Below are 27,872 nucleotides of genomic sequence, written 5' to 3'. Positions count from 1 at the left end.
AGTGAAGAAACATACTAAAAGAAAAGACCAGCTTACTAAGACAGTCCAAAACCACTGATGGCAGCAGTGGCCCACACTGTGAAACTGTGAATCCCAGCACTTGGGTTCAAGGTTATCCTAGTCTACAAAGAAATTTCCAGGACAGGACAGCCAGGGCTACAGAGAAACCCTGTCTCAAAAAGCGGGGGGAGGTCTGATGTGGGTAGACAGAAATCAACAGCAAACTTCCCTTACAATAATCAATATCCCCAGTGTAAGCAACTTGTGATATCTTCTCCAGGGAACTTACTCAAAATAAAGGGTCTACTATAATATGATCATCCATGCAATTAATTTTTCATCAGTAGGGAAAGAGAATGAACTACAGAGCTGGTAGTTTGGACAATCTTTGACTCATCCCAGAGGCTCCTCTCTATGTCCCTCAAGAGAGTGATGGCAATTTCAGTATGCATTTTAAATGAGTATGTATTACTATGGGGAATATTTCCTCACTTCTTAAAAAACCTGAGCTTTTCTGGCCCAATTAATGGCCTATGGTATCCTTCCAATTTTCAATATTTAACTTGGCAGCCAACTGTTATGTGAGCCATTAAAAAAAAAATTCAGTGTATGTGTACACATGCATCTATTGCATGGGTGCCTACAGAGGCCAGAGCAAGGTATCTCAGATCCCCTACAACTGGAGTTACAAGTACTTGTGATTTGCCCAATATGGGTGTTGGGAACCAAATCTGGGTTGGTCTTCAGTTCTCTGGAAAGCAGCAAGTGCTCTTAACCACTGAGCCATTTCTTCAGGTTTTCTTAAATAAAACTATTACTAGATTCAGGCTCAGTGGTGCTAACCCAGAAACCCAGCTGTTGGGGAGGCTGAAGTGAAATATTCCAAAGACTGGATAGGTCATAGTCTCTACAGTATATAATCATTCCCTGAACACTACATGCATAGCCATTCACTTCTGTGGGTTTTTATACAAAGCCTATTCACAACTGTACTAGGAAAGATAACATGGTAGCTTGAATGAGAATGGGCACCACAAGCACAAATTTGAACATTTGGTCCCCAGCTGGTGGAACTATTTGGGAAAGATTAGGAATGTATGGCCTTGCTGAAGGAAGTGTGTCAGTTTTAAAAGCCTGAGTCATGCCCAGTGTTTGTGTCTCTCTGCTTACTGTTTGTGGATCTGGATATGAGCTCTCAGCTATTGTTCTAGTACCATGCTTGCTTACTTGCTTTCTACAATGTTCCCCACCATGATAGTCATGGAAATGTACACTAATTCTCTAGAACCTGTGAATCTCAAATTAAACTCTTTTTTTAGAGACAGGGTTTCTGTGTAGCCCTGGCTGTCCTGGAACTCACTCTGTAGACCAGGCTAGCCTAGAACTGAGAAATCTGCCTGCCTCTGCTTCCCAAGTGCTGGGATTAAAGGCGTGCATCTCCACACCCAGCAGCTTTACTTTTTACACACTCATGTTTTGTTTTTAGGACTTTTAGGGTACTGGGATTAGAGGCATATACCATCATACCTGACTACATATTTTTAAACATCAAGTTCTCTTCCTACAAGTTTACCACAGAGTCTTAGAACAAGAAAAACACCTAAGTATATTTATTTTTATTTTATTTTTGTTCTCTGACACCAGACCTAATCTGTCTCAACCTTCTGCGTGCTAGAATTACAGGCATATATAAGCCATAGCCTCACTTCAATTTTTTTTCCCTTACTTTGGGGTGAAGGAGATTGGATCTCCAAATCAAGCTGTCTTAAAACTCACTATGTAACTCTCCTACTTTCATTTCCTAAGAACTCAGATTATCATTATAAACCTAATCAAAGACTTCTTAAATTATAGGTGTGGGCCTGGTAGTTTATGCCTTTAATTCCACCACTCTGGAAGCAAAGGCAGACATATCTCTGAGTTTGAAGACAGACTGGTCTACAAGGAGGTTCTAAGCAAACCAGGGCTTCACAGTGTAACACTGTCTCAAAACAAACAACAGCTATATAACCTGGGGGCTAGAGAGATGGCTTAGCAGTTAAGAGCACTTGTGTAAATCATGAGGACCAGAGTTCAGATCCCAGCATCAGTATTCAGCTGAGCATTCCACCAAGACCTGTAATATCAGTGTGGGGAGAAGGTGACAAAAGAATCTTTGGGGCCTAATGGGAAAATAAGAGCTCCACATTCAGAGACTCTGCTTCACAGGAATACAACAGAGTAATACAGGAAGATACCCAATGCCTTCTCCTGGCCTCTGCATAAACACAGGCACGTGCAGACACATACACATTACAACATAGAATTGAGATTTAGAAATCCTATGGATTTAGAACACCTCTGGGTAATAAATTCAACATAACTGATGTGTGTTTTGAGACAGGGACTCACTATAAAGCCCTGGCTGGGCTGGAGCATAAATGTTTCTTAAAATGAGTGTGGTCATTAAAGATTCTTTTACCACCAAGCATTTACCTTAGCAGAATTAATGATTCAACTTGAACTGCCTCCGAAAAACACCAGCAGCACCACTGGCTTCTCCAATTACAGTCAGGGTATAACTCTGCAATGAGAGGAAGTGAAAAAAATGGCTACTATACCTTAAAGATTCTATTATTGCTTAAAACCCACAGCAAAAATTCTACTTTAGAGACCGGAAAGATGGTTCATTTATTAAGAGTGCTTGCTGTAGTTAGTCATGGTAACATATGTCTTTATTCCTAGCACCTGAGAGGAAAAGACAAATAGGGCTCTTCTGGTGTGTGTTTGAGGACAGCTACAGTGTACTCATATACATAAAATAAATAAATAATTCTTTAAAAAAGAAGAAGTTCCAAGTAATTTGTATTCAAAAGCCCATTAAAAGCTGATGAAGGTTGGTCAGTTTAATCCCAGCACAAAAGGCAAGAGACAGGAGAATCTGTAAGTTCCAGAACAGTCAGGGCTACACAGAGAAACCCTGTCTCTAAAACAAACAAACAAACAAGCTGAAAAGATGGTAAAGCGCTTGCCCTGTAAAAAAAAAAAAAAAAAAAAAAAAAAAGTGCCCAAGCAGTTATAAGCAGTCGTGAGCCACCAAACATAGGTACTGAGAATCTAACCTGAGTCCTCTGCAATAACAGTGCCTGCTCTTAACCTCTGAGTATCTCTCTGGTCCCTTCTTTTAGATACAGGCTTTCGCTGCGGAGCCTTGACTAGCCTGGGACTCACTTATAGCCTAAGATGGCACTGAACTCTAGAAATCCACTTACTTCTCTACCTGCAGAGTGATGGGACCAAACGCATGGACCACTCTGATCAGCAGAATCTCATTCGTTCTCAAAGCTTTGTTTCTCGAACACCCACACACATCAGAAAACAACTTGCAGAAGTCAGTTCTCTCCTTTTACCATCTGAGACTTGGGGATCAAACTCTGATCACATCAGGTTCACTGGCTGTCCTGTCTCTGTAGACCAGATCAAGCTGGCCTCAAATTAAGAGATCTGCCACCCCTCTGAGCCCTGGGGTTAAAGGTGTAAGTCCCTACTACCCAGCTCACACTGGTCTTTATTAGGAGAAAAATGACTGAGCAGGTAAGCTGTAAGACTTGGCAACTGCCCAAAGGAAGGGGGTGATGAATGGAAAGAGGAAAAACTGTCATTTGTGTGGTAAACAAACTCAGAGTGGTGGTAACTCCCTAAGTGATGCTAAGAATTTTTATTTTTAAAATTAATACATATCTGTGAAAGCCATTGCTTTGCTTTTAGTAATTTTCTTCCTTTGAGGCTAATGATTAATAACTGACTTCCCTCTATTTTAGTAGAAAGGTTGAGTTATGGAGAATTGATAAGCAGTTCCTAAAGTCATTCAGCAAATTTCATTGTGAGAAAGGAGCAAAGATAGTAAAACTAGTATCTTGAAGTCTTAACCAATATTAGGAAAGAAAGAAACTCTGAGTTTGTCCACTTTTCTTTCATAGAAGCTAACCACCCCTTCTCCATGTGGTCACTCACAAATAACAATAAAAGAAAAAAATTTCAGAAAACAAAATTTAAGGTAAATAAAGCCCAAATAAATAAATATAAGCCACCAAGGAAATAAAGCACCAGGACTGTTTTTTTCTGAAGCAAAGAGAAGGCTGCAGAAAGCAAATGATAAGTCTCTAGTAGGCCAGGCTCTCTGAACTCTTCCTGATCCTGCTGGTACTTCTGCCAGGATCCAAAGTCAGCCCTACCAAGCCCAGTTACAGAACATTCAGAAACCTGCATCACAAACGCAGAATGGAACAGCAAATTAAAATGCCTGCAATAAACAGACAAGCAGGATACTGCCCCATGTCAGGAATACCCATCAGGCTATGGTGAGGGCTGAGGTCTGTGGCAACCAGGAAAAGACATGTCTCAATCACAAGAGATCACTGCTATAAAACAAACATCCACAGCTTGCTAGGACTAATTTTTCAAGAGCAGCCCGAATCTGTATTTACATATATCTATTTTCAAATGCTAACAATTCAATATTAACTCCACGTAAGGCAAACAAAATCAACCTACAGACTTGGATTTAGTCCAAGAGACTTAAGTTTTCAACCTCCACCATAAAAGAAAACCATGGCCGTTCCACTGGCACCTAAGACAAAGATATATATCCTATGCTTCCAATGAGGCACACTTTAATTCATGCCTGAAAACCACCTGTTCTCACATCAGACTTTGCACTTCTGCCACTAAATAAGATCTATAAACAAGATCTAAAGGATCCAGTTGAGCCATCCTCAGGTATTTGCCAAGTTTAAGAAAGGACAGCCCGGCAACCAGGCAGTCTTCAAAAAGAAAAGGTGGATCTTTGGGTTTGAGGCCAGTCAGGTCTACACAGAAACTATCTCAAAAACAAAACAAAGCAAAACAAAACAAACAAAAAAAAAAGGAGAAAGGGGAAAAAAATGGGAGAAGGGGGAAAAAAGAAAACAGCAAATTAACTTATGTGAAACTAAATTTTAGCTTCCTCACATCTTCATGACAAAAGGAAACTAAGAATATTTAATTTTTTTTTTTTTTTTTTTTTTTTTGAGACAAGTTTCTCTGTGTAGCCCTGGCTGTCCTGGAATTTACTCTGTAGACCAGGCTGGCCTCAAAAATCCACCTGCCTCTGCCTCCCAAGTGCCGGGACTAAAGGCGTGCGCCACCACTGCCCGGCGCATCATTTAATTATTTCTTCTAAAAAAGAAAAGAACGGTTTCTTTAAAGACTAAGAAAGACAATCTTTTAGGCCATTACATTTTCATAGGTTATAATCCTACACTACAGGGTCTAAAGCAAGTGTTCTTTGGTGTCTAATTAGCATTTATTAGTTGTAGAAAAAGGTTTCATCGTTAACTTTTGGGGGACAGGGGTTCAAAACAGGGTCTCTTTGTATCCCTGGTTGTCCTGAACTCTATCTGAACCTCCTTAGCCTCTTACATAGCTAAACTTTTTGATATTTATAACTATGATGGAGACATTTCTAAAAATGTGCACATTGCATAAAAATTATACAGATATCCTTGTGGAACTCTCTGAATCATCCAGTAATACTGTCTGCCTTGACTCTGGAGAACATAAAACTAGTCCCCAAAGTCTATGCTATAATTTTATCCTATACCTTTATCCATTATTCTACACCAGGCAAGTGCTATCTCCAGCCTAGACCAGATGAGTCTCTTCATTACCCGCATAGTGTTTCATTACACCAAGCTCTACAAGAGTGATCTAATATATGAATCGCTTCCCACAATCTAAGTCACAAACCTTTCTTCCCTCCACTTGTACTAGTGAAAAAAATCCCTTCACCGACCTAATGTACCTCTTAACTCACATTAAAACAGTCACGCCTGTCCGCCATACTTGGCTTTAAGAAAAAGATAGACCGAACAACCAAGAAGGAAATCTATCCATTCCTGTTTGAGTACCTACTGTTCCTTCCACCTTAGTATTCTCTTTAACACCCCACAAAACTAGTTCCTCACTTTTCTCCAAAAGAACTCTGGCCAGGCATGGTAACATCCTCTAAGTCCAAGCATTCAGGAGGAAGAGGCAGAGGCCAATGTGGTGTCCATATCAGCTGCCAGGCAGGCCTTCAACTGGTATCATACTGCCTTGGCTTCCTGTACTGTATTCACAAGGCCTAAACACATGCTGGGAATACATAGGCTGCCAGGCACTACTGAATCATTCACCCACTCATAGTCAAATTAGTTAATTCACTGACCATAGATATTTATGAAGCCATCCACCAAAATCTAGTATTTGACTGACAGCATTAATTACATTTTGTTCAATTCAGGGTCTCATAATTCTCCAAAGAAGTAAGGTAGCATTCTAAAAATCTATCCAATCTAAACTATATAAAAGCATGGTGACTGATGTCCTTGAGACAACAGCAGGACAGCCTAGACTCAGAGAATCTGTCTCCAAGGGGGTGAGGGTGGGGGGATGACTAAAATAAAATAAATTTGATCTCCTCAGGCAGCCCAATACCCTTTTGTGCAAATCCTGGACATACTCCAAGAGTTTCTTCCAAAAATTAACCAATACAAAGCAGATAGATCACTTTTCGTATCTATAGCTTTGGTTTTTTGTTTTTTTGTTTTTTGTTTTTTTTTTGAGTGAAGATCTCTACACAGGACCAGCTGCCCTAGAATTAAGTAGATCAGGCTGACCTTGAAGTCAGAGATCCACCTGTCAATGCCTCTCAAGTCCTGGGATTAAAGATGTATGTGCTCTACCTAGCCAAGTTCCATAGTTTTTCTTTCTTTCTTTCTTTTTTTTTTTTTTTTTTTTTTTTTTTTTTTTTTTTTGCAATAAGGAAAACTAGTACTTAAGAGTACTCTAAGAAAGCTCTCTATCACTTAACTACAACCCAGGAATGTGATCCATAATTTCACTAACTAATCCAAACTCCAAAGTGCCCATACTTGATAGCAAAGAAATAAACTAGAGCATTAATAATTACCAGCACCCCAAATGGAATTGTACTTAAGTCTGCAGACTAAAATAACCATCTTATTAAGTATGATTGTTCACCTCAGCAGTCACCAACACTCAGGAGACAGAGGCAGGAGAGGCCCTACCTAGAGACTAAGGCAGTCAATCTCTAAAACTAGAGATCCTACGTGGGTACTAAAAGAACTGAAAAACAAATAATATTTTTAATAAGTGTGTCTGTGTGTCTGTCTCTGTCTCTGTCTCTCTCCTGAGACAGGTTCTCACTATGTAGTTCTGGCTGACCTGGAACTCAGAAACCTGCCTACCATTGCCTTGGAGTGTTATGATTAAAGACAAGAACCACCACATCCAGCCATCTAGTAACCTTCAAACAGTTCCTTTTACAAAACATAATCAAACCAGAGTGGTGGGCTCACCTTTGGGAGGCACCGACAGGCTGGGATCTCGGGCCCAGCCAGAGAGATACATAGTGAGATCCTGTCTTCAAAAAAGCAAAACAACAGGCACACAAAACAAGTTGGGTATAGGGGCAAAAGCCTGTAAAATAGCTCTGAGGTAGAGACAAGAGGCTCAAGGGTTCAAGGCCAGTATCAGCTACATACAGAGTTTAGAGGCCAGCCTGGACCTTGTCTCAGGCAAAAACAAAACAAAACAAAAGCAAACAAAAAGCAATCATGCCAAAATAGTTGCATTACTTTTTAATTCATTAAGTACTGACATTAATTCAGGATACACGTCTGCAAACAAACAAAAAACCCTAAAAACTGCAAAGAACTGTTTTTCCCACAAGTTTCAAGGCATCAGCCATCTTTAACATTTATACAGAATATATACACTTAAGCTGTTTAAATAATAGGATTGACTACACAGACAGTATTTCCACAAACAAAACTAGGAAAGATCTGAAAAATAACAGTATAATACTTGTCTTTCGACTCAGGACCCACAATCAAAACTCCCATACCCGGTAACAAAAGGCTTATCTTCAGTTAATTTCGTTGAACACTTACAATAACCCACTAAAGGTAGCCATTTTAGAAAAAGAAAAAAGAGAGAGAGAAACTTAAGTGCGTGGAAGTAAAAACTGAAATTTAAAATCAAAAGCTGGTAAAGCCGACTTCATTGGCTCTGTCCTATTACGTGCTTTCCATATTCCTTTTATCCAATTAACAATCTCCCATTAACACAGTACTCTCACCGATGGCTTCCAACTTCTGGGCCACCAATGTTGCCGCCAACTACCGCCACCACGCTCCACCCGTTAAGATTCAGAAGAGCAAAGGAAATAGAGAAAAGTTGCTTTAAGTGTGGGACACAACTGCTTCTCGTAAGCAGAGCACACGCCAATCACCAAAGGAATGCAAGTCAGCCTCACTTGCAACCAAAGGAAAAAAGTGGGAACTATTTCTCCGACAGGAAATAAACTTGGACTAGGCCTCTTCTGGCCACAAAGTAGGTAGAAAACAAACAAAAATACAAAAAAACCACAAGAAAAAAAGAAACGGAAGTATTAACATTTAGTGTTATCAGCCACACGCGCCCTAGAAGACAGAACCAGGCCAATGGAGACTAGGTGGGGGAAGGGCGTCCAAGAGTTCCCGGAAAAAAATATTCAAATAATGAGGTTCGTCCAAACAGGGGAGGGGGAAGGTGGACTTGGCGGGAGCCGTCGCTCCCGCACAGTACATAGAAGTGTGCAAGCTGTTCCAGAGAGAAGGCGGCCGGAGCCCGGAGAACTAGGCCGGAGCGGAGGGAAGCGCTGAAGGGCGGGGAGGGGGAGGAGCCGATCGAGCAGGCCCGCTCAGAGCAGGCCCGGGCTGAGCGTGGGGGAGCCGCCGCACGCTAGGCCTTACCCTCGCCGGGGACCAGAGGGCGCCGAGAAAAGAGAAAAACCCCCAAACACAGAGATTAGTTGAGGTGTCCTAACTCCCATCAGCTGCGTTCACTCACCTTGACCGGCCGAAGCGACTACAGCTGCAGTCTCGCAACGGCACAACCGGCCCGAACCTCACCCCCGCCCGATAGCGCGCCCCGCGTCCCCGCTCTCCGACGACGGCAGCTACCGCCTCGGTCCGCTACCTCCTGGGAAATGTAGTCCTAGGTTCCTCTCTCCTGACTCACCGGACGTCCTCTCGAACTCTATTTCCCACAAAGCAAAGCGAGCGTTGGGCCCGCCGCTTTGCATCACGCGCCCGAAGATCAGCGGTCACGTGGGCAGCTGCGTTGTGTCTCCATCCCCCTCCCCCCGCTCCAGCCTGGGTGGCCTGAGGAAGAGGGAGGGAGGTGGACGGAAGGGGCCGGGGCGTTGCTGACGCTACTGCCCCCACCATTTTGGAGAGGCCTCTCCGGGGGAATTGAGGGAGGACATGAGCCCCACCCTCTCATCTTCCTGCTGACGTCTCTGGTTTTGTGGCCTCTTGGCTTTCGTTCTGTGCCCTACCCTGTCCCTGCTTCCTGACCTTGAGCAGATCGTTTGTGTATAAAATGAGGTTCATAGTTTGCACCTCACAGAGTTGTTGGGATGCCCCGACAAAGGAAGGCACTTAATGATCACCCGGAATGCAGAAAATGCAGCACAAAATGGAGAAGAGTTCTTGTTTTGATAGTGTGACCTCAGGGGACCCAGAAGCCCGGTGGAGCTCGCTCTCTCCTACAGCTGCCTCCCGTCCCATTTAATGGCAATATGAGCCCAAAGAGGTTTTTAGGTTTTTTTTTCCAGCGGGGAGTTGTAGGGGACAGGGGTTCTAGACAGGGTTTCTCTCTGTATCTCTGGCTGTGCTGAAACACTCTCTGTAGACCAGGCTAGCCTTAAACTTGGCCCAGAGAAGTATGTTAGTACCTGTTGAACCACAAATGTCCTGGAAAGTGAAGGCCTGGAATTTGTGTTAACTTTAATTTTTAGAAAAGAATCTCCCTTTGTATGCCAAGCTGTCCTGGAAGACACTGGGTAGCACAGGCCGGGGCCCCTAAACCCAAGGCAGCCTTTCCTTCTTAGACTCATGACTACTGAAATTACAGATGTAAGACACTAGGCCGTTTCTCCCATAATCACGTAAGGTTTTTACAGCAGGCCGGTTTTCTCTGCAGTTGCTTGCCCCAGTGAATCCTGCACATGTAAGCATTCAAATGTCACCTTTTCTGTCATGCATTTATTTACTGGCTACTCCGATCTCTATACTGTTTTACCTATTGAAAATGTTCCTGTTCAGATTGAAGTGTATCCTGGGATTCGGAAAGCCCAGGAACCACACAGCTCTGAGAGGAAGCCTCCTCAGCAGAGGCGTTGCAGCTCGGGAGCCTCAGCCCTGACCCGTCTTCGATTCTTCTCTTCATTGCTGCTTTTCTTTTTGGCTTCTTCCAATGACAGCAAATCTCATAAGAGAGATTTTTAGTGGGAGGGTTCAGGGTACAGAAGGACGAATCCAGGAGTGGCTGTCTCTGCTCCTGGAAGTGGACAACAGGCAGTGAACAAAGGACAGGGCATATTTTACATATATATATATATATATATATATATATATATATATATATGATTTATTTGGGGGCGGGGCTTTTCAGGGCAGACATTTCCAGAGAAAGGATTGGTGGGATTTCAAGTCCTGAACTTGGGGAGCTCGGGGATTGGTGGCTTTTTTTTTTCCACCTTTTTCCCTGTATTGGACCCATGGGTTACTACATACCATGCCCAGTGCTAAATTCTGCAAACGCAGTGATAAGATAACTGAGTACCATCTGCCTCTTCTCTGGCCCAGAAGCTATCCCATGGATCCAGTCCTCACCCTCTCTTCTCATCCAGTTTCATTGAGTCCCCTCTCTCCTTCACTGATCCCGTGTGGTCACGGTGCCTTTATATCAGTCCGTTGTTGTAATGAGCTGTTTAACGCTCATTTCTACATGTCTGGGAGCCACTGTGCATCCTGGTTTCCCTCAGGAATATCAAGCTTAGACGGTCTATAACTAAACTCTCCTTCCCTCCTCTAGAGCACTTTCTAATTTATTTGTCGTGATTTGTGTGTCTCCATTCTTTGGTTGTTTGGTTGATTGTTTTTGGTTGGTTGGTTGGTTAGTTGATTAGGTTTTTCAAGACAGGGTTTCTCAGTGTAGCCCTGGTGTCTTGTAGACCAGACTGGCTTCAGAGTCATGTGTCTTCTTCTATCCTGTGGTTCCAGGGATCAAACTCAGGTCACCAAGCTTGGACGAAAGCACCTTTACCCATTATGCCCTCTCACTGCTCCTCCTCCTCTTTTCAAACATTTTAAAATCATGTTTACTTTATGTGTATGGGTATTTGGCCTCCACCATGTATGTGTGTCTGTGCACCCTGGGCATGCAGGGCCTGAGAATGTCGAAGGAAATGGGATCCTTTGCTGGGTTCTCTGGAAGTGTAGCCAGTGGTCTTAACCACTGAGCTATCTCACCAGCCCCACCTCCCTTTTAAAGGTGGGGTCTCATGGACAAGGATGTAGCACAATTGGTACAGAGAGCCTAGCGTACAGAAGTGGATTTCAGTCTCTAGACCTCATAAACCTGGGCATGGCAGTTCACACTCTGGAGGTAAGTGTAGCGACAATTTTGAAATATTTTGGTCTCCTTAAAAACTCAGAAATATTATAAGAACGTGTTTTTTTTTTTTTTTTCCTGTTTTTCAAGACAGGGTTTCTCTTTGCAGCCCTGGCTGTCCTGGAACTCACTCTGTAGACCAGGCTGGCCTCAAACTCAGAAATCCACCTGCCTCTGCCTCCCAAGTGCTGGGACTAATGGCCTGTGCCACCACTGCCCTTGACATGTTTTTGTTTTAATCCCAGGTGTAGAGATATGGAGCTGCTTTGAACTGTCTGCAGCAGCTGACTGTAATCTGCCTCATGCTCTAGCAGAAGCATGGTTTGGAAGCCGCAGATAATTTCTGCAAATATTTGATGTTTGGAATTCTGAGAACTTTTCAGAGAATATATAAATCCCACCCTGATAGTTGGGCTTACCACCTGGCGGCGTGCAATGCAGCGGGAAGGTACCAATGAACAATGTTTTCTTGAGGCTGTTTCACCAATGTCTTCCATTCTGAATCTATTAAGAAACATGCTGGCATATTTTGGTGTTCCCATAGACCAGGATTTGCTGATTTGTCAAAATAAAGACTATGGGTCAGCTCAGAGTATTGTTCGTATTTTTGGGAGAATGCTTCCTTTAGAGCCCTGCCGAAAACCTCGTTTTGAGTTGATCCCACACGTGAACTCTGAGAAGTCTGATGATTGTGAACTTACAGTTCCATCTTTTGCTGATGTTTGTGTGTGGCAAATGATAAAGAAACCCGTTGTCTCAGATTTCGACATAATATATGGAAAAAGAAGGAGGAAGGGAAGATTGCCTCCTTTCATCCTTCAAAACTTCTATGGGATCCTTCCTCCCCTGCTCTCAGACAGAACAAAACAGTGGCAGATGACCTGTCTGTAAGCAAAGCTGCAATGAAGATAGCTGCCCTTGAGGGTGAGCTGACCTTTCTCTGGGCTCGATTGCTGCCACTGTGGCAATGTGAGACCTGAGAGAGAGCAGAGAGACTGGCTTCATTGACTTGAGTGATGGACCCAGCATGGAGCAAGTGCCACCGTCTTCAGTGATCACTGGGCTGAGTGTGGAACCAGACCATGTTCCAAATGTGGTGCTTTATCCTTTTCTTCCTCCTCTTCCTCTTCCTCATCCTCTTCCTCCTCCTCTTCCTCCTCCTCTTCTTCCTCCTCCTCCTCTTCCTCCTCTTCTTCCTCCTCTTTCTTCTCCTTCTCCTCCTCTTCTTCCTCCTCTTTCTTCTCCTTCTCCTCCTCTTCTTCTTCTTCCTTCTCCTCCTCCTCCTCCTCCTCCTCTTCCTTCTCCTCCTCTTCCTCCTCTTCCTCTTCTTCCTTCTCCTCTTCCTCTTCTTCATCCTCTTCTTTATCCTCTTCCTTCTCCTCTTCATCCTCTTCCTTCTCTTCCTCTTCTTCATCCTCTTCTTTATCCTCTTCTTTCTCCTCTTCCTCCTCTTCCTTCTCCTTCTCCTCCTCCTCCTCTTCCTCCTCCTGCAGCCTTCAGGTGCTCTCCCCATGCAACCTGGATCTGCTAATGCACGTGAGATAGATAATCTGGCTGCTGAAATGAAAAAGCAGCTCTCAGGTGTTAAGACGACCAATGATAGCCATCATTCAAACAGTCAGAGAGTCAGTGATTGATGTTCCAAACATGTTGGATGTTCTAAAGGATATGAATAAGGTCAAACTTCGGCCTGTGGTACCCTTCACTGCCTGTCAGAGAATTACCATCTCTGTTAGTGTGATCAAGCTGTACTCTGGGACCTATCTCTGCCCGCCCAAGCCTGAGGAAGACACTTAAGAATGCTGCCCCTGGTTTTGGAAGATGTGGCATTTATTTGGCTACTGGAGAGAGTTGGGTATATAGATTCCCCGCTTTATGTGAAAATGAAATACATGGTTCGGTGAGTTTCCTAAAATTATGGCTTCCTACTGAGGTTCCTTTCAGTCTTGTGAGTTGCTGTGACATGGTTTATTTGGCCTTCAGCAACTTGCAGATTTTTAGTGAGCAGAAGATGATGATTGTTTTTTATTAAGATAGTCAAAGTTTTAGTCATGTAGGGTTGAACTTTCTAAAACTTCCTGAGGTAATAAATTATTTGACTGTAAAGTACTGCAAGTAGAAATAGATCCTTGATAAGTTCTATGCACACTGGCTTTGTACACACAGACAGACAGCTGGCATGTTCCCTTGATAAGTTCCATGCACACTGGCTTTGCACACAGAGACAGCTGGTGTGTTCCCTTTGTTCTCTATTACGTTTGCACCCTATTTTTTTTTTGTTGTTTTTTTGTAAGTATATTTTATAATAAATGGATCCTTTGAACTTGAAAAAAAAAAAAGAAAATAAAAGATGTCATTTGAGTTCTCAGGTCACATTTGTTAGGGATGTCACTAGCTGATCTCTGACATTACAGCTCAGAGAACTTCAGAAACCTCTCAACCCAGCACTTCATGAAGCCATCACCTGGCAGGAGAGGGCCATTCAGAACCCCAGAGGATGAGCTCAGGACCCCTGGAAGAACAGCCAATGCTCTTAACCTCTGAGCCATCTTCTGCAGGCCTATGATTGGCTTTTATAAAGAGTCGACAGACAGCCTATAGCTAGGAGGGAAAGGGAAGGCAGGACTTCTGGGCAGAGATACAGATTATGGGAATAATCAGGCACTGGGGAATTTGCCAGTGGGACATGGAGGAAGTCAGATGTAACCGGACTGATTGAGGTAACAGGCCATGTAACAAACTGACAAACACAGGCTAGAATTAGTTGTATTAGAGCTACCTGGGAGGTAGCCAACAAAGACCTAAGCTTAATAAGTAAAAATAAGTCTTTGAGTCATTATCTGGGAGCTGTGGGAAGACAGTCCAGACATAGAGAAAAATGCATCCTGCAATATGTACTTAGACCTCTACACAACATGTATTTAATCACAGGCTTAATCTCTCTCATATACGTATAGGCGTTTTTTAAATTTGTTTTTTACATATTTATTTTATGTATATGAGTACACTGTAGCTGTCTTCAGACACACCAGAAGAGGGCATCAGATCCCATTACAGATGGTTGTGAGCCACCATGTGGTTGCTGGGAATTGAACAGGACCTCTGGAAAAGCAGTCAGTGCTACTGCTGAGCCATCTCTCCAGCCCCCGTTAATTTTTTTGTTTGTTGTTTGTTTGTTTGTTTTTGTTGTTGTTTTTCGAGACAGGATTTCTCTGTGTAGCCCTGGTTGTCCTAGAACTCACTCTGTAGACCAGGCTGGCCTCGAACTCAGAAATCTGCCTGCCTCTACCTCCCAAGTGCTGGGATTAAAGGTGTGCACCACCACTGCCCAGCATGTATGCATGTTTTGCTTGCATATATATCTGTGCTCCACTTGTGACTGAGGAGATCTGAAAAGGGAATCAGCTTGCCCTGAAACTGGAGTTAGAGATGATCCTGAGCCACCATATGGATTGGGCATCCATACCATGTCCTCTGCAAGAACAAGTGCTCTTAAGCACTGAGCTATCACTCCAACCTGAAAAAAAAAAAAATGTCTCACTTGGGAGGCAGAGGCAGGCATATTTCTGAGTTCTAGACCAGCCTGGTCTACAGAGTGAGATCCAGGACTGTTGGGGTTTTGATTTGTACTTACATGGAAATCTGCCGCAGGTCCCTGCCAACAACTGGCTTTTTTTTTTTTTTTTTTTTTTAATGGCTCAATAAAGAAGCAATAGCCAATGGCTAGGCAAGGGCAAGAAACACAGAGGAGAGGAGCAGGAACCATGACAGGGAACCAGAGAGATGAGGCTTAAGAGTCAGAGAAGCGGCCCCAGAAGCCACTCCCCCAATTGGGTCTGGGGTAGCAGGGATGAAACATAGATTTAGTAAATATTAACTCAAGAATATTGGAGGGAGGTGTGTTAGCAATGTGGAGCATCAGGAATGGTCCAGCCATTGAGCTAGTAAGGCATAGTAAAAATAACGCCACACGTGTGTGTCTTTCAGTCGTGAATCCAAAGCTCTTGGTGGGGTGCAGAGCCATGTACACACCAGCCAGGAGCATAAACTGACTTTTAATATTTACCACAACACAAGACAACCAGGGTTACACAGGAAAAGCCTGTCTTGAAAAAAAAAAAAAAAACCAATAACAAAAATTTTCAGGGCTGGAAAGAATGGTTCAGTGATTAACAGTGCTTATTATTGTTCTTCTGGACTATGCAGATTGGGTTCCCAGCAGCCACTTGGGTGGTTCACAGCTGCATATAATTCTGATGCCCTCTTCTGGCCTCCACTGGTACCCATTCATATATGCAGATATAAACACATATAAGTCTTTGAAAAAGGATACTCAAACTATCCATGTTACTTTTTTTTTTTGTTTGTTTGTTTAAGAAATTATTGCAGCCGGGCGGTGGTGGCGCACACCTTTAATCCCAGCACTTGGGAGGCAGAGGCAGGCGGATTTCTGAGTTCCAGGCCAGCCTACAGAGTGAGTTCCAGGATAGCCAGGACTACACAGAGAAACCCTGTCTCGAAAAAAAAAAAAAAAAAAGAAAAGAAAGAAATTATTGCATGGCCGTCAGTGACAATCCCAGCAATCAAGAGGCAGAGGCAGGTAAATCTCTGCATTTTGAGATTAGCCTGGTCTACAGTGAGTTCCAGGACAGCCAGAGCTATGTTAGAGAGACCCTCTCTATAAATAAATAGCTACCGTTCATGTTCTTGCTTGTGTGTCTGTGCCTGTGAAGAGTCAAGGGCTTACCAAAGGATCTATGATCTGCAAAGCCTACAATATTAACCTGTTGGCACCCTACAGAAAAGGTTCTTGGTTCTTGGTGTAGGATCTGCAGGTTCTGTCATAGACTAGCAGGTCAGGGGACATGTTGCCAGCATGTGCTCACGCACGCACATGGTCTCTCAGCAGAAGATGACTCTAATTTGCATTCTGGTCTCCTCAATGTGGGTATGTTTTCTCCTTCCTGCCTGGGGGTAGGGACTGAGGTTGCTGAAGGCTCAGGGGTTGCCTGGCCAAAACCAGAAGTTGCTAGGCACTAGAAGACACATACCAGCAAGGGCTATTGTTTACCAAGGCTGGGCTCCAGGAGACTCAGAGCTGGATTATTCCAGAGCCACACAGGGCTTCCAGATGGGGAGGGGATAAAGTTAAGTAACCTGAGAAAACCAACATGAATCCAGCTTTCCTTGTCTGTATCTCTGCCCTTGAGTTATGAGGCATTGCATAGCTGTCCATAAAAGAAGCAGTTCTTGGGCTGGAGAGATAGCTCAGCAATTAAGAGCACTGAGTGCTCTTCCAAAGGTCTTGAGTTCAATTCCCAGTGATCACAAGGTGGCTCACAACCATCTGTAATGGGATCTGATCCCCTCTGATGTGAAGATGTGTGTGTCTGAAGATGGCTACAATGGACTCATATACATAAAGTAAACAAATAAATCTTAGGTATAGTTTATTCTGGAATCAAAAATGACTCTGGATAGGGAACACAGATTTTAGGTTACCCCAAATTCTATGTTACAATGTGTTAAGAGTATGCAGTTTTTATAGTAACAGAAGAAAAAAAGTTGTAAATCAATAGATTTTTTTAACTATATTGATAGAGCCCCAGCAGTGATGGTGGACGCCTTTAATCCCAGCACTGGGGAGGCAGAGGCAGGTGGATCTCTGTGAGTTCAAGCCCAGTCTGGTTTATAGAGTGAGTTCTAGGACAGCCAGGGCTACGCAGAGAAACCTTGTCTCAAAAAAACAAACAAAACAAAAAAATCAATTACATTGGTAGAAATATTAAGTATGCAGTTACAGAAAAACAGGGACCTATCAGCTATAGAGCTCAGATGCTATCTGGTGACACTATTAGCCTTTTAATCAGTGAAAAGACGGGCTTTGATAGGTTGATACATTTCTAAATTTTTAATGTTAGTCACAGGCTATCAATTAGGTCATACATAGAGGTGATCAAGGAACGGCTACTTAAGGGACTAAAGACAACCCAACATAATTGAATTAGACCTGGACCTGCAACATTCCAACCTTTCATCAATCGCTGAAGTTTTTAATCAGTTATAATCAGCCATGTAGAAGTTTCAGAGGAAGGAGCAGCTTCTTTCTGAGGGTGATTCAAGGCTCCTTTAACGTCTTCCAGGACTTCTGGTGGGCCTCTGGCTATTTGCAGGAAGAAGTGGGCACCCAGGCAGTAAGACTGGCTGCCTTGGGAGCCACAGCAAACAACTGTTATCATGACCTCCATGGACACCAGGCACATACTTGGTGCACATACCTACATACATGTAGGCAAAACACCCGTAAACATAAAATAAAACTAAGTATTTTTGAAAAACTACGGATCGGAAAAGATGACTCAGTGATTAAGAGCTGTTGCTCTTACAGAGAACCCAGATTAGATTCCCAGAGCCCATATGGTAGCTCACACCATTTATAACTCCAGTCCCAGGGGATCCAGTGCCCTATTCTGACCTCCAAGAGCACTGGGCATGCACAGGGAACACATTATACACGCAAGCAAACACTCACAGAAATAAAACAATAAAATAAATCTAAAAAAAAATGTAGCTGGTTCGCACCTTTAATCCCAGTACTTGGGAGGCAGAGGCAGGTGGATCTCTGAGTTCGAGGCCAGCCTGGTCTACAGAGGGAGTTCCCTTTGGCCAGGACCGCTTAGGAAAACTCAGTCTTAAAAAACCCTCAAAAACAAATAAAAAGACAGAGACTAGGCAAGCAGATCCAGGAGGATGGAACTATTTGACAATTACAGCCTTTGCCCAAATAGTTCAGGCTGGATAACTGCAGGGATTGCTATACACTGTTTCAGAGGAATGGAGTGGTGTTCAAATGCTGGGTGCCTGAACCTTGAATGACAGTTGTCCTGTTTCACATGTGAGAAAATTAAGATTCAAGAAGAAAAGCCGCCGGGCGGTGGTGGCGCATGCCTTTAATCCCAACACTTGGGAGGCAGAGGCAGGCGGATTTCTGAGTTCGAGGCCAGCCTGGTGTACAGAGTGAGTTCCAGGACAGCCAGGGCTACACAGAAACCCTGTCTCAAAAAAAGAAGAAGAAGAAGAAGAAGAAGAAGAAGAAGAAGAAGAAGAAGAAGAAGAAGAAGAAGAAGAAGAAGAAGAAGAAGAAGAAAAGTCGCTTGCACAGCTAAAAACAATCAACAGAAGAAGGAAGGGTAGGGAAGGGTGAAGGGTAGTTCTTGGGGGTGTACTTGTCTAGCATGCTTATGGCTCTTTGATCAATCTCTAGGAGAAAGAAGGACAAGGATGAGCAGAGAGAAAGGCTATGACCGAAACTCAGGTCTGACACGAAGACTGTAAATAGATTGTAAACTTATAATCATAATTAAAATAGACCCAGAGATGATAATATCTGGTGCTTCCTTCCTAGTTACTTTACTATTTTTATTTGATTTTGGTTCTAAGACAGTTTGGCTATGTTGTTTGTTTGGTGTGAGTGTGTGAGTGTGCATGCAAGCACTCGCATGTGTGATAGTATGCCATGTGTGTGCATCTCCAAGGAAGCCAGAAGAAGGTGTTGCCTCTCCTGGAGCTAGAGTTCCCAGTGGCTGCCATTCCAAGATGGATGCTGGGAACTGGACTCAGGTCCTGTATGGAGGTCAGAGAACAATTCGAAGGAGTCATAAAGCTGGATGGCAGGCTCCTTTACCCACGGGGCTATCTCAATGACCTCCTTTATTTCCCTATTATCAGTTATTGTCATAGTTTAAGACAGGGTCTCCTAATGTAGCCCAGGCTAGTTTTGAACCCAGGATCTTCCTTCCTCAGCCAGCTGAATGCTGGGATTCTAGGTGTGCACCACTAGAACTCTCAGAGCTTTTGAGGCTGTTCACACATTGGTGGTGTGAACTATATCCCTATATAGTACTGTACAATGTTCATGTCTCCCCAGCCCCACCTATAGTAATTTCAGGCTGATAGTTTGACAGGGGCTACAAGAACTGGAGAATACTGCAAACCTTGTCCGTTTGGAAAGCACCGCCCCTCCTCCCATGTCATCTTTAAGCAGCTACCAGCACAGCAGAGAGCTCCAAAACCTCACTGTGACTGGGTTCCCAGTAGCCTGCATAGCGGAGAGTTTCCGGTAGACAAGCTGATTTAGAAAATACTTAGCCGAGCCTGACTATGCCCTTCTCATTCTCTTACCTCTGACCCCAGTGTTGGGAATTACAAGCTTGTGTCACCATACCCAGGCATGAGGTGTCTCTTACATCTAATTCTATGGAATAAAATGCACGTTTTCGAAGCATGGTAAGATACACTTGCAACCATAGCTCTTGGAAGGCAGAGGCAGCATGATTGCTTCAAGTTTGTAGCCAGCTTGATCCACACAGTAAACTCTAAGCCAGCTAGGGCTACATTGTAAGACTTTTTCCTTGGAAAAACAAGCCAACAAACAAAATATATGTGTGTTGCTATAAGTACCCTGTACACACACCACCCCCCCCCAGGGCTCATCTTTCTTCACTCAAAGAGCATGCCCTAGTACACCACAGAACACACTGTTATACTTTCTAGATAGAATGAAAATAGATGCTTCAGGCAAGGCCATGGTGGCATATGCCTCTAAACCCAGCACTGGAGAAGCAGAGGCAGGCAGATCACTGAGTTCAAAGGCAGCCTGCTTCCCTGACCTGTCGAAGAATATCTTGTTCCAGTTAAGGAGTGGTGCTGAATACCTTTATTCCCTGTACTGGGGAAGTAGAGGCAAACAGATTTCTGTGAGCTAGAGGCCAGACTGGTCTACAAGGAGACAATCAGATAAGGCAAATCTTAAGAACACAAGGCCAAGAGCCACTGAGCCGTATTTACTGACCCCCTCACCCCAGAAACAATATCCATTTCTCTCTGAGGCTTTCTAACTCTGATTTATTCTCTGACCTGCTTCTTTGGTCCATGTCTTTGGTGACTTCTCCATTTGTCCCATTTCTCACTCTGCGTCTTGCCATCTGCTCTGGTAGGATCCTTGTGTTCTGAAAGCAGCCCATGCCTTGGGCATGCGTACTCCTCACCCCCAGGACCTGCTCCAACCACCTCTGCCTGGGAGCTGGGCCAAGTGGTAGTAGGCAAAGTGGGTGGATAAAGACAGGGAACCGGGAAGGTCTCCACTCTTCCCCCACCCCAGGGTTTCTCTGTGTAGCCCTGGCTGTCCTGGAACTCACTCTGTAGACCAGGCTGGCCTTGAACTCAGAGATCCGCCTGCCTCTGCCTCCCAAGTGCTGGGATTAAAGGCGTGCGCCACCACTGTCCGGCGGGGTGGTTGTTTTAATGTGTTCAGTTTGGCAGCTCTAATTTGGATGATCAGTCCTTTTCCATGGCTCCTGTTCTTTTTTTTTTTTTTTCTAGTAGCTATAGATGGGGACACAGGGAACATGTCTGACACTGCTCACATTGGGGTAAGGACAACCTTAGCAGATCTTTATTTTATTTTATTATTTTCACTTAAATCTTCAATTTCTGTTTGTTTTTTCAAGACAGGGTTTCTCTGTGTATCCCTGGATGTCCAGGACACTCTTTGTAGACCAAGCTGGCCTTGAACTCACAGAGATCTGCCTGCCTCTGTAATTTTTTAGTTTTAAGCTTATAGGCCCTTTTGCCTGCCCCAATGTCTGTACACCACATGCATGCAGTACCAGAGGGAGCCAGTAGAGGGCAATAGATCCTCTGGAACAGGAGTACCAGACAATATGAGCTGCCATGTAGATGCTGGGACTGGAGCTCAGGTTCCCTAGAAGAGTAGCCAGGGCTTTTCACTTTCTAGACCTCATTTGATTTATTAGTGTGCGCACGCGCGTGTGTGTGCGTGTGTGTGCGTGTGTGTGTGTGTGTGTGTGCGTGTGTGCGCGCGCGCCTGCCAAGGCATGCATGTGGAGGCCAGAGGACAATTTATGGAGTCAAAGCTCTGCTTTCCCCTTTCTGTGGTCCCAGGGATAGAACTCAGACCACCGGGTTTCCTGGCTCATCTTTACCAGCTGAGTCTTCTCATTGGCCATATTTCTATTTAAAAAAAAAAAAAAAATTGGGGGGGCTGGAGAGATGGCTCAGCAGTTAAGAGCACCAGAGGTCCTGAGTTCAATTCTCAACAACCACATGGTGGCTCACAACCATCTGTAACGGGATCTGATGCCCTCTTCTGATGTGTCTGAAGACAGTTATAGTGTACTCATATAAATAAATAAATCTTTAAAAAAAAATTCATGCCGGGCACTGGTGGTGCACGCCTTTAATCCCAGCACTTGGGAGGCAGAGCAGGCAGATTTCTGAGTTCAAGGCCAGCCTGGTCTACAGGGTGAGTTCCAGAACAGCCAGGGTTACACAGAGAAACCCTGTCTTGAAAAAAAACAACAAAAAAAAAAAAATTCATTTGTGTCCAGTGTGTCAGCACACAGCTTTAATCCCAGCACTTGTAAGCCAAAGGCAAGTGGGTCTCAGTGAGTTAGGCCAACTATAAATACACAATAAGAACCTAGCTCAAAAAATATATTTAAACCATGAAAAAAAACATTTATGTATGTATGTATTTATTTATTTATCTGTCTATCTATCTGTTTATTTATTTATGAGAGAATGCAGGTGCACTACAGAGTACAAGATAAAGGTTAGGTCTCTGCCTTCTATCTTGTTAATCTAGGGCCTCTTCCATTTTTGCTACTGTCATCTGCATTCCAGACAGCTGCCCTGAAGGCTTCTGGGAAATTCTGTCTCTACCTCCAGCCTTGCTTTTGGAGTTCTGAAGTTTGTAGACTTGCAACTGCATTTGGATTTTTCTTGGTTGGTTGGTTTTTTGAGACAGGTTTTCTCTGTGTAGCCCTGGCTGTCCTGGACTTGCTCTGTAGACCAGGCTGGCCTTGAACTCACAGAGATCTGCCTGCTTCTGCCTCCTGAGTGCTGGGATTAAAGCAGTGTGCCATCACCAGCTAGCCACTCAGCTTTCTATGTGGGTTCTGAGGTTCGAACTTGGGTTGTCCATGGCTAGAACTTCGATCTGCTGAGCCATCTCTCTAAACTGTATTAGTTTAACTTTGTAGATAGGAGTCAGCATTAGAGGATTTGATATTGATGCTTCTAGAGGTGGAACTTGGAAACTTTCTTGCTGCAGCTTCATTTCTATCTTTCTGTCTCCAGTCCAGACACCTCCCTTCCATAGTGGCTTCTCTCTCTCCTTACCCACAGTCAGTTTTCCACAGCAACGGTTTCTTATCATGCGAGAGAGAAAGCAAGCTTCCTGACTTAACAGGGCATAGCCCACTGGGCGTATGACCCCTGCCTCACTTCTAGCACATGGGACAGCATCTTCCCTTTTCACGGTGCACATCGGAAACAGCTTCTGAGTCTCCCAGGCTCTACAGCCTCTTCTGGCTTCTGCTATGTGGTTCATGTTTCTTGCCTGTCCTTTATCGCACAGAACCTACTGCATGCCAGCACTGGGCTGGGAAGGACGCTGTGGATTGCCAGGCTGGAGGAGGCATTTCTGCTGCTATGACTCACATTCTGGCAGAGGAGCATTGCTGGGCAAACAGCGACAAGGAGGTGCTTGTTGTCCTAGAGTGATCCAGAACCCTGGTTAAAGGGGGCCTCCAGGAAGAAGGGTAAGTTAAGATTTGAACCAACCACCAGGGACCAGGCAGGTAGTGTCCCCGGCACAGGGGCAGATTGTCAAAAGCTCTGAGACTTAGAGAGGAGTCTTTGTGAGCTTGTGAGATGTGTGTGTGTGTGTGTGTGTGTGTGTGTGTGTGTGTACAGACACATGCATAGCACATGTGGCGGTCAGACCTTGTATGTCTTACCATAGGGTTTCAGATGGGTGCTCTGCTGTGTCCAGCCTTTATATGGATTTGGGGGATTTGAACTATGGTATCTGATGCTTTTGGGGCAAGTGCTTTACTCATTGAGCTAACAGCCCAGCCCCTGTACAGAGATCTTGAGTCCAACATGGTAGAAACACATATGGAGAGACTATAAGAACCACAGTAGCTTTAGAAGCTACTTCACTGATCCTGGAGCCTGCCTTTGTGTCTGAGGGCAATGAAGAGAGTGGGAGGGGCCTAAGCAGGGATACCAGGCATTCTGTAGCTGTAGTGTAGAGATGAGATTGGAGAAGCCTTGGTGCTCTTTCTACGATGGTAGAAATAATGACAGCCACGGGTAAGGTGAAGACACTGGGGACAGAGTCAAAGATGACATGAGACAAGAATGAGGGTGATCTCCCCAGAGTCTGCTTTTGACAGTGGCTTCTGGTTCTGTTCTCTGGGAGGGACTTTTTAATTTCAGATTTGCTGAGTGCTTGAAAGACACTCAAGTCTGCCTTTAATCCTAGCAGCCAGGAGGCAGAGGTGGATCTCTGTGAGTTCCAGGTCAGCCTGGTCTACAGAGTCAGTTCCAGGACAGCCAGGGCTACACCAAAAAACCCTGTCTTGAGGAAGGGGCAGCCAGGGAAAACATTCAAGTCAGGATGTTCCACAGGTAGAGAGGAGACAGTAGCTAACCTCAGGGAAGAAGTATGGACTGGGAATTTTTTGAGGGAGAGGCAGTTGAGACAGTCTCATTGTGTAGCCCCGACTGGTCTGAAACTCACTTTGAGACCAGGCTGGCCTTGAACTCACAGAGATCCACCAGCCTCTGCCTTCCGACTGCTGGGACTAAAGGTGTGGACCACACCTGGCTGGCCTAAAGGTTCTTATTGGGCAACCACAAGCACAAAGATGACAGTATGATTCTATTTGTGGGCTGCTGAGACAGTTCAACAGATAAAGATTCTTCTTGAGTAAAAGCCCAATGACCTCCATTTGGTCCTCAGGGCCCAGGTAAAGAAGAAGAGAAAGAAATTATTCACAAAGTTGTCTCTTGCCCTCTATGAATGTGTCTTGGCAGAATTCTTATGTGTGTGCAGCACACACGCAGACATGGGTACAGAGTAATAAATGTTTGCTTGTTTGTTTGTTTTCCAGACAAGGTTTCTGTGTGTAGCCTTGGCTGTCCTAGTACTTACTTTGTAGACCAGGCTTGCCTTGAATTCACATACATCTACCTGACTCTGCTAGAACTAAAGGTGTACCACACCATCCTAGCTTAATAAATAACTTTTTAAGAAAGGGTCTCACGCCGGGCGGTGGTGGCGCACGCCTTTAATCCCAGCACTTGGGAGGCAGAGGCAGGAGGATTTCTGAGTTCGAGGCCAGCCTGGTCTACAGAGTGAGTTCCAGGACAGCCAGAACTACACAGAGAAACCCTGTCTCGAAAAAACCAAAACAAACAAACAAACAAACAAACAAAAAACAAAGAAAGGGTCTCACAATATAGTCTTGCCTGACCTGGAACTCATTATGTAGGTCAGGCTAGCCTTGAACCTACAATGATCCTCCTGCCTCTGCCTCATGAGTGTTGGGATGAAAAGCATGTGCCTCCATGCCCAGCTACAAGACGTAATTTAAAAGTGGGTAAAGGATCTGATACTTCTAAAAAAAAAAAAAAAAAAAAAAAAGCATATAACTCACATGTACAGGAATAGATGCTGAATTACCAAACTCGAATAAAAACCACAGTCAAACAAAAACAAAGCACAGTGAGTTTCTTCTTCATCCCTACTGGGGTAGTTGTCAGTATGAAATACATGTTTACAGGGATGTGAAAAGTTGGTGCCCTTGCCCATTGCCAGGGTAGGAAGGTAAAGTGGCCCAGCTGCTATGCAAAAATAGTGGAGCAGTTCCTCAAACAGTTAAAAATAGAATGGCCTGGCCATGTGACCCAGTGGTTCCGCTTTTGGATGCCCCCAAAGACCTGAAAACCAAGGACTCAGACAAACTTGGGTACCCACATTCACACCAGCACTCTTCTCAGCAACCAAAAAGGGGCCACAGTCTTGTTCGAAGAGGAAAGGGTAGACAAGAGGTTACCTCGTGCTGAAAAGCCTTAAACAGGAAGGACATTCTAACATAAGCCACCATAGGACCAAAGCATGAACATATTGTCCCAAGTGAAGTGAGCCAGTCATGAAACGTTCTATGAGTCTATTTGTCTGAGGTGCCAGAGTTACCAGGCATGGTGGCCCAAGTTTGTAACCCTAGTATTTAGGCAGACATGAGTGGATTTAAAGTTTGAATCTAGGCTGGGCTGTATGGAGAGACTTCAGCTTTTTAAAACAGTTCCTCAAACACTTCTGGTCACAGCACTCAGAAGGCAGAGAAAGGCGGATCTATGAATCTGAGACCAGTGTGATCTACAGAGAGAATTCCAGGATAGCCAGGATTACGCGGAGAAACCCTGTCTTAAAATGCCATAATTAATTAATTAATTAATTAAAATAAAGATACTACTGCCCATTTATTTTTGGACAAGTTTTTTTTTTTTTTTTTGTCATTGTTGTTTTTAGTTTTGTTTTTTTGAGACAGAGTTTTTCTGTGTAGCCCTGACTGTCCTGGAACTTGTTCTGTAGACCAGGCTGGCCTCAAATGCAGAGATCTGCCTGCCTCTGCTTTCCAAGTGCTGGGACGAAAAATGTGCACCACCACCACCACCTGGCTTGGACAAGTCTTACTTAGCCCAGGCTGGCCTCAGATTTACTACATAGCAGAGGATGAACTCAAGTGCTGAGATTATAGGCTTATATTAATTTCCATGTATCATTTCTGTGGTAGTGACGATCAAACCTAAGGCTTCCCAAGCACTCATTCTACCAACCAAGCTACTTCCCAAGCTCCACCCAATATCAAGCCAGTCACCCTCTTGTCCAGACAAAGTAATAGAGAGTTTAACAAATAGTTTCAGTGGGGGATATGGAAAGGTTGGGTGGTTAAAACCATACGAATACATTTAATGCCACTAAATATACATTTAAAAATAGTGCAGATGAACCAAGCTTGATGGCACAGACCTTTGATTCTAGCGATTGGGAGGGATCGGCAGACAGACCTGTGGGCTTGAAGCCAGCCTGGTATACATAGTGATTTCCAGGACAGCCAGGACTACATGAAAGAGGCCCTATCTAAAAAAAAAAAAAAAAAAAAAAAAAAAAAAAAAAAAAAAAAAAAAAAAAAAAAAAAAAAAAAAGATTTATTTCTTTATTTATTGTATGTATGTGCATTGTAGCTGTCTTCAGAACAGGGCATGGGATCCCATTACAGATGGTTGTGAGCCACCATGTGGTTGCTGGGAATTGAACTCAGGACCTCTGGAAGAGCAGTCAGTGCTCTTAATCACTGAGCCATCCCCTCCAGGCCCCAAGAGACCCTATTTTAAAAACGAAAAACTAACCAAACAAAAACCCCTAGGGGTAGTGGCACACACACAGTATTCGGTCATCGGAGGCAGAAGTGAAGGGGCTCTAGCCAGCCGGAGCATGGCAAACACGGCTCTGGCAGGCCTTGCTCTTTCCCCCCACCCCCTCTGCCTTGCTAAAAACCATTAGATCACATTCCTAAAGCTAGTCATCAAGGTCTATTCCCTTATTTGGCCACTTCTGCCTCTCCAAGGCTGACCACCAAGGTCCAGCTCAAAGTATGAAGCCCAGCAATCAAAAGCCTCATTATCTCACCTAATCAATATGCCCAATTAAACATCTCATCCTAACACAGGGTGTTTCTCCTTTATCTTTATAAACTACCATTTGCCTAGGTGCCAACATCTGTCTCCTCTCTGTCCAGAGGCAGTCCTTTGAACGTCTGTTAGTTCCCCCCCCCCCATCTTTCCCCCTTTTCTCTTTCCCTAAAGATCTCCTGTCTTTACTCTTTATCTTGGTCCTCTGTCCCTCTGGGGCAAATAAATCTCCTTTGTGCTGAGAACTTGGTCTTAGGGTGCCTTGAGCTTACTCCTGTATTCCCTACAAGAAGGATCAGAGGTTAGAGGTCATTCCTGGCTATACAATGAGTTCAAACCCAACCTGGTCTACAGGAGAACCTGTCTGAAACAAATAAACACCTGGTATGTATTTGTGTAATGCCATTTAATAAAATAAAAAACAAAATAGTTAAATTGAACTGAGAATAGTAGCTCATACCTGTAATCTGAGCATTTAGGAGGCAGAAGCAGGAGGATTGTGTGTTTGAGGCCAGCCTGGTCTATAGTATCTCAAGATTTTATCCTAAAATGAAGGAGCAGGGATGGTAAAATTAATGTTATGTATATATATATTTTGCATTTGAAGTGCTAAAGGTGATACCCAGGACCTCATACTAGGTGTATACAGCCAGTCTGCATTCCAGTCTGATAACTTACCTTTTTTTTTTTTCTATGTAATCCAAGCTGGTCTTGAACTCACACTTGTGCCTTAAATCCCTGAGGGCTGGGATTACAAATGTGAACCACTGTAGCAAAGAATA

The 27,872-nt window shown here is 44.0% G+C and overlaps 1 protein-coding gene and 1 pseudogene across 5 annotated transcripts in view; one reads left to right on the top strand and one right to left on the bottom strand.

The window, feature by feature from the left end:
* Positions 1 to 9,111, bottom strand: part of Thrap3 (thyroid hormone receptor associated protein 3) — a 38,755-nt gene extending 29,644 nt beyond the window's left edge. For 2 of the 4 annotated variants that reach the window (XM_034503659.2, XM_034503662.2), the window contains exons 1-2: positions 8,914 to 9,111; positions 2,476 to 2,563 (exon numbers count right to left, since the gene is read on the bottom strand). The gene's annotated coding sequence lies outside the window, so the exon portion shown is untranslated. Of the gene's footprint in view, positions 1 to 2,475; positions 2,564 to 8,161; positions 8,641 to 8,913 lie in introns of those variants that run through there. The other 2 variants (XM_034503661.2, XM_034503660.2) reach the window with 2 other exon arrangements.
* Positions 9,112 to 9,119: 8 nt separating this feature from the next.
* LOC143442348 (mitochondrial fission regulator 2 pseudogene) lies at positions 9,120 to 14,095 on the top strand (annotated as a pseudogene). The gene is made up of 2 exons (XR_013110452.1): positions 9,120 to 11,517; positions 11,769 to 14,095. The product of XR_013110452.1 is annotated as a mitochondrial fission regulator 2 pseudogene (transcript).
* Positions 14,096 to 27,872: the final 13,777 nt, after the last annotated feature.

The sequence above is a fragment of the Arvicanthis niloticus genome, chromosome 5, assembly GCF_011762505.2.
Source record: "Arvicanthis niloticus isolate mArvNil1 chromosome 5, mArvNil1.pat.X, whole genome shotgun sequence".
Classification (NCBI taxonomy): Eukaryota; Metazoa; Chordata; class Mammalia; order Rodentia; family Muridae; genus Arvicanthis; species Arvicanthis niloticus.
The sequence above is the reverse complement of the archived record's forward strand: the minus strand, read 5'-3'. Positions and strand labels throughout refer to the sequence as shown.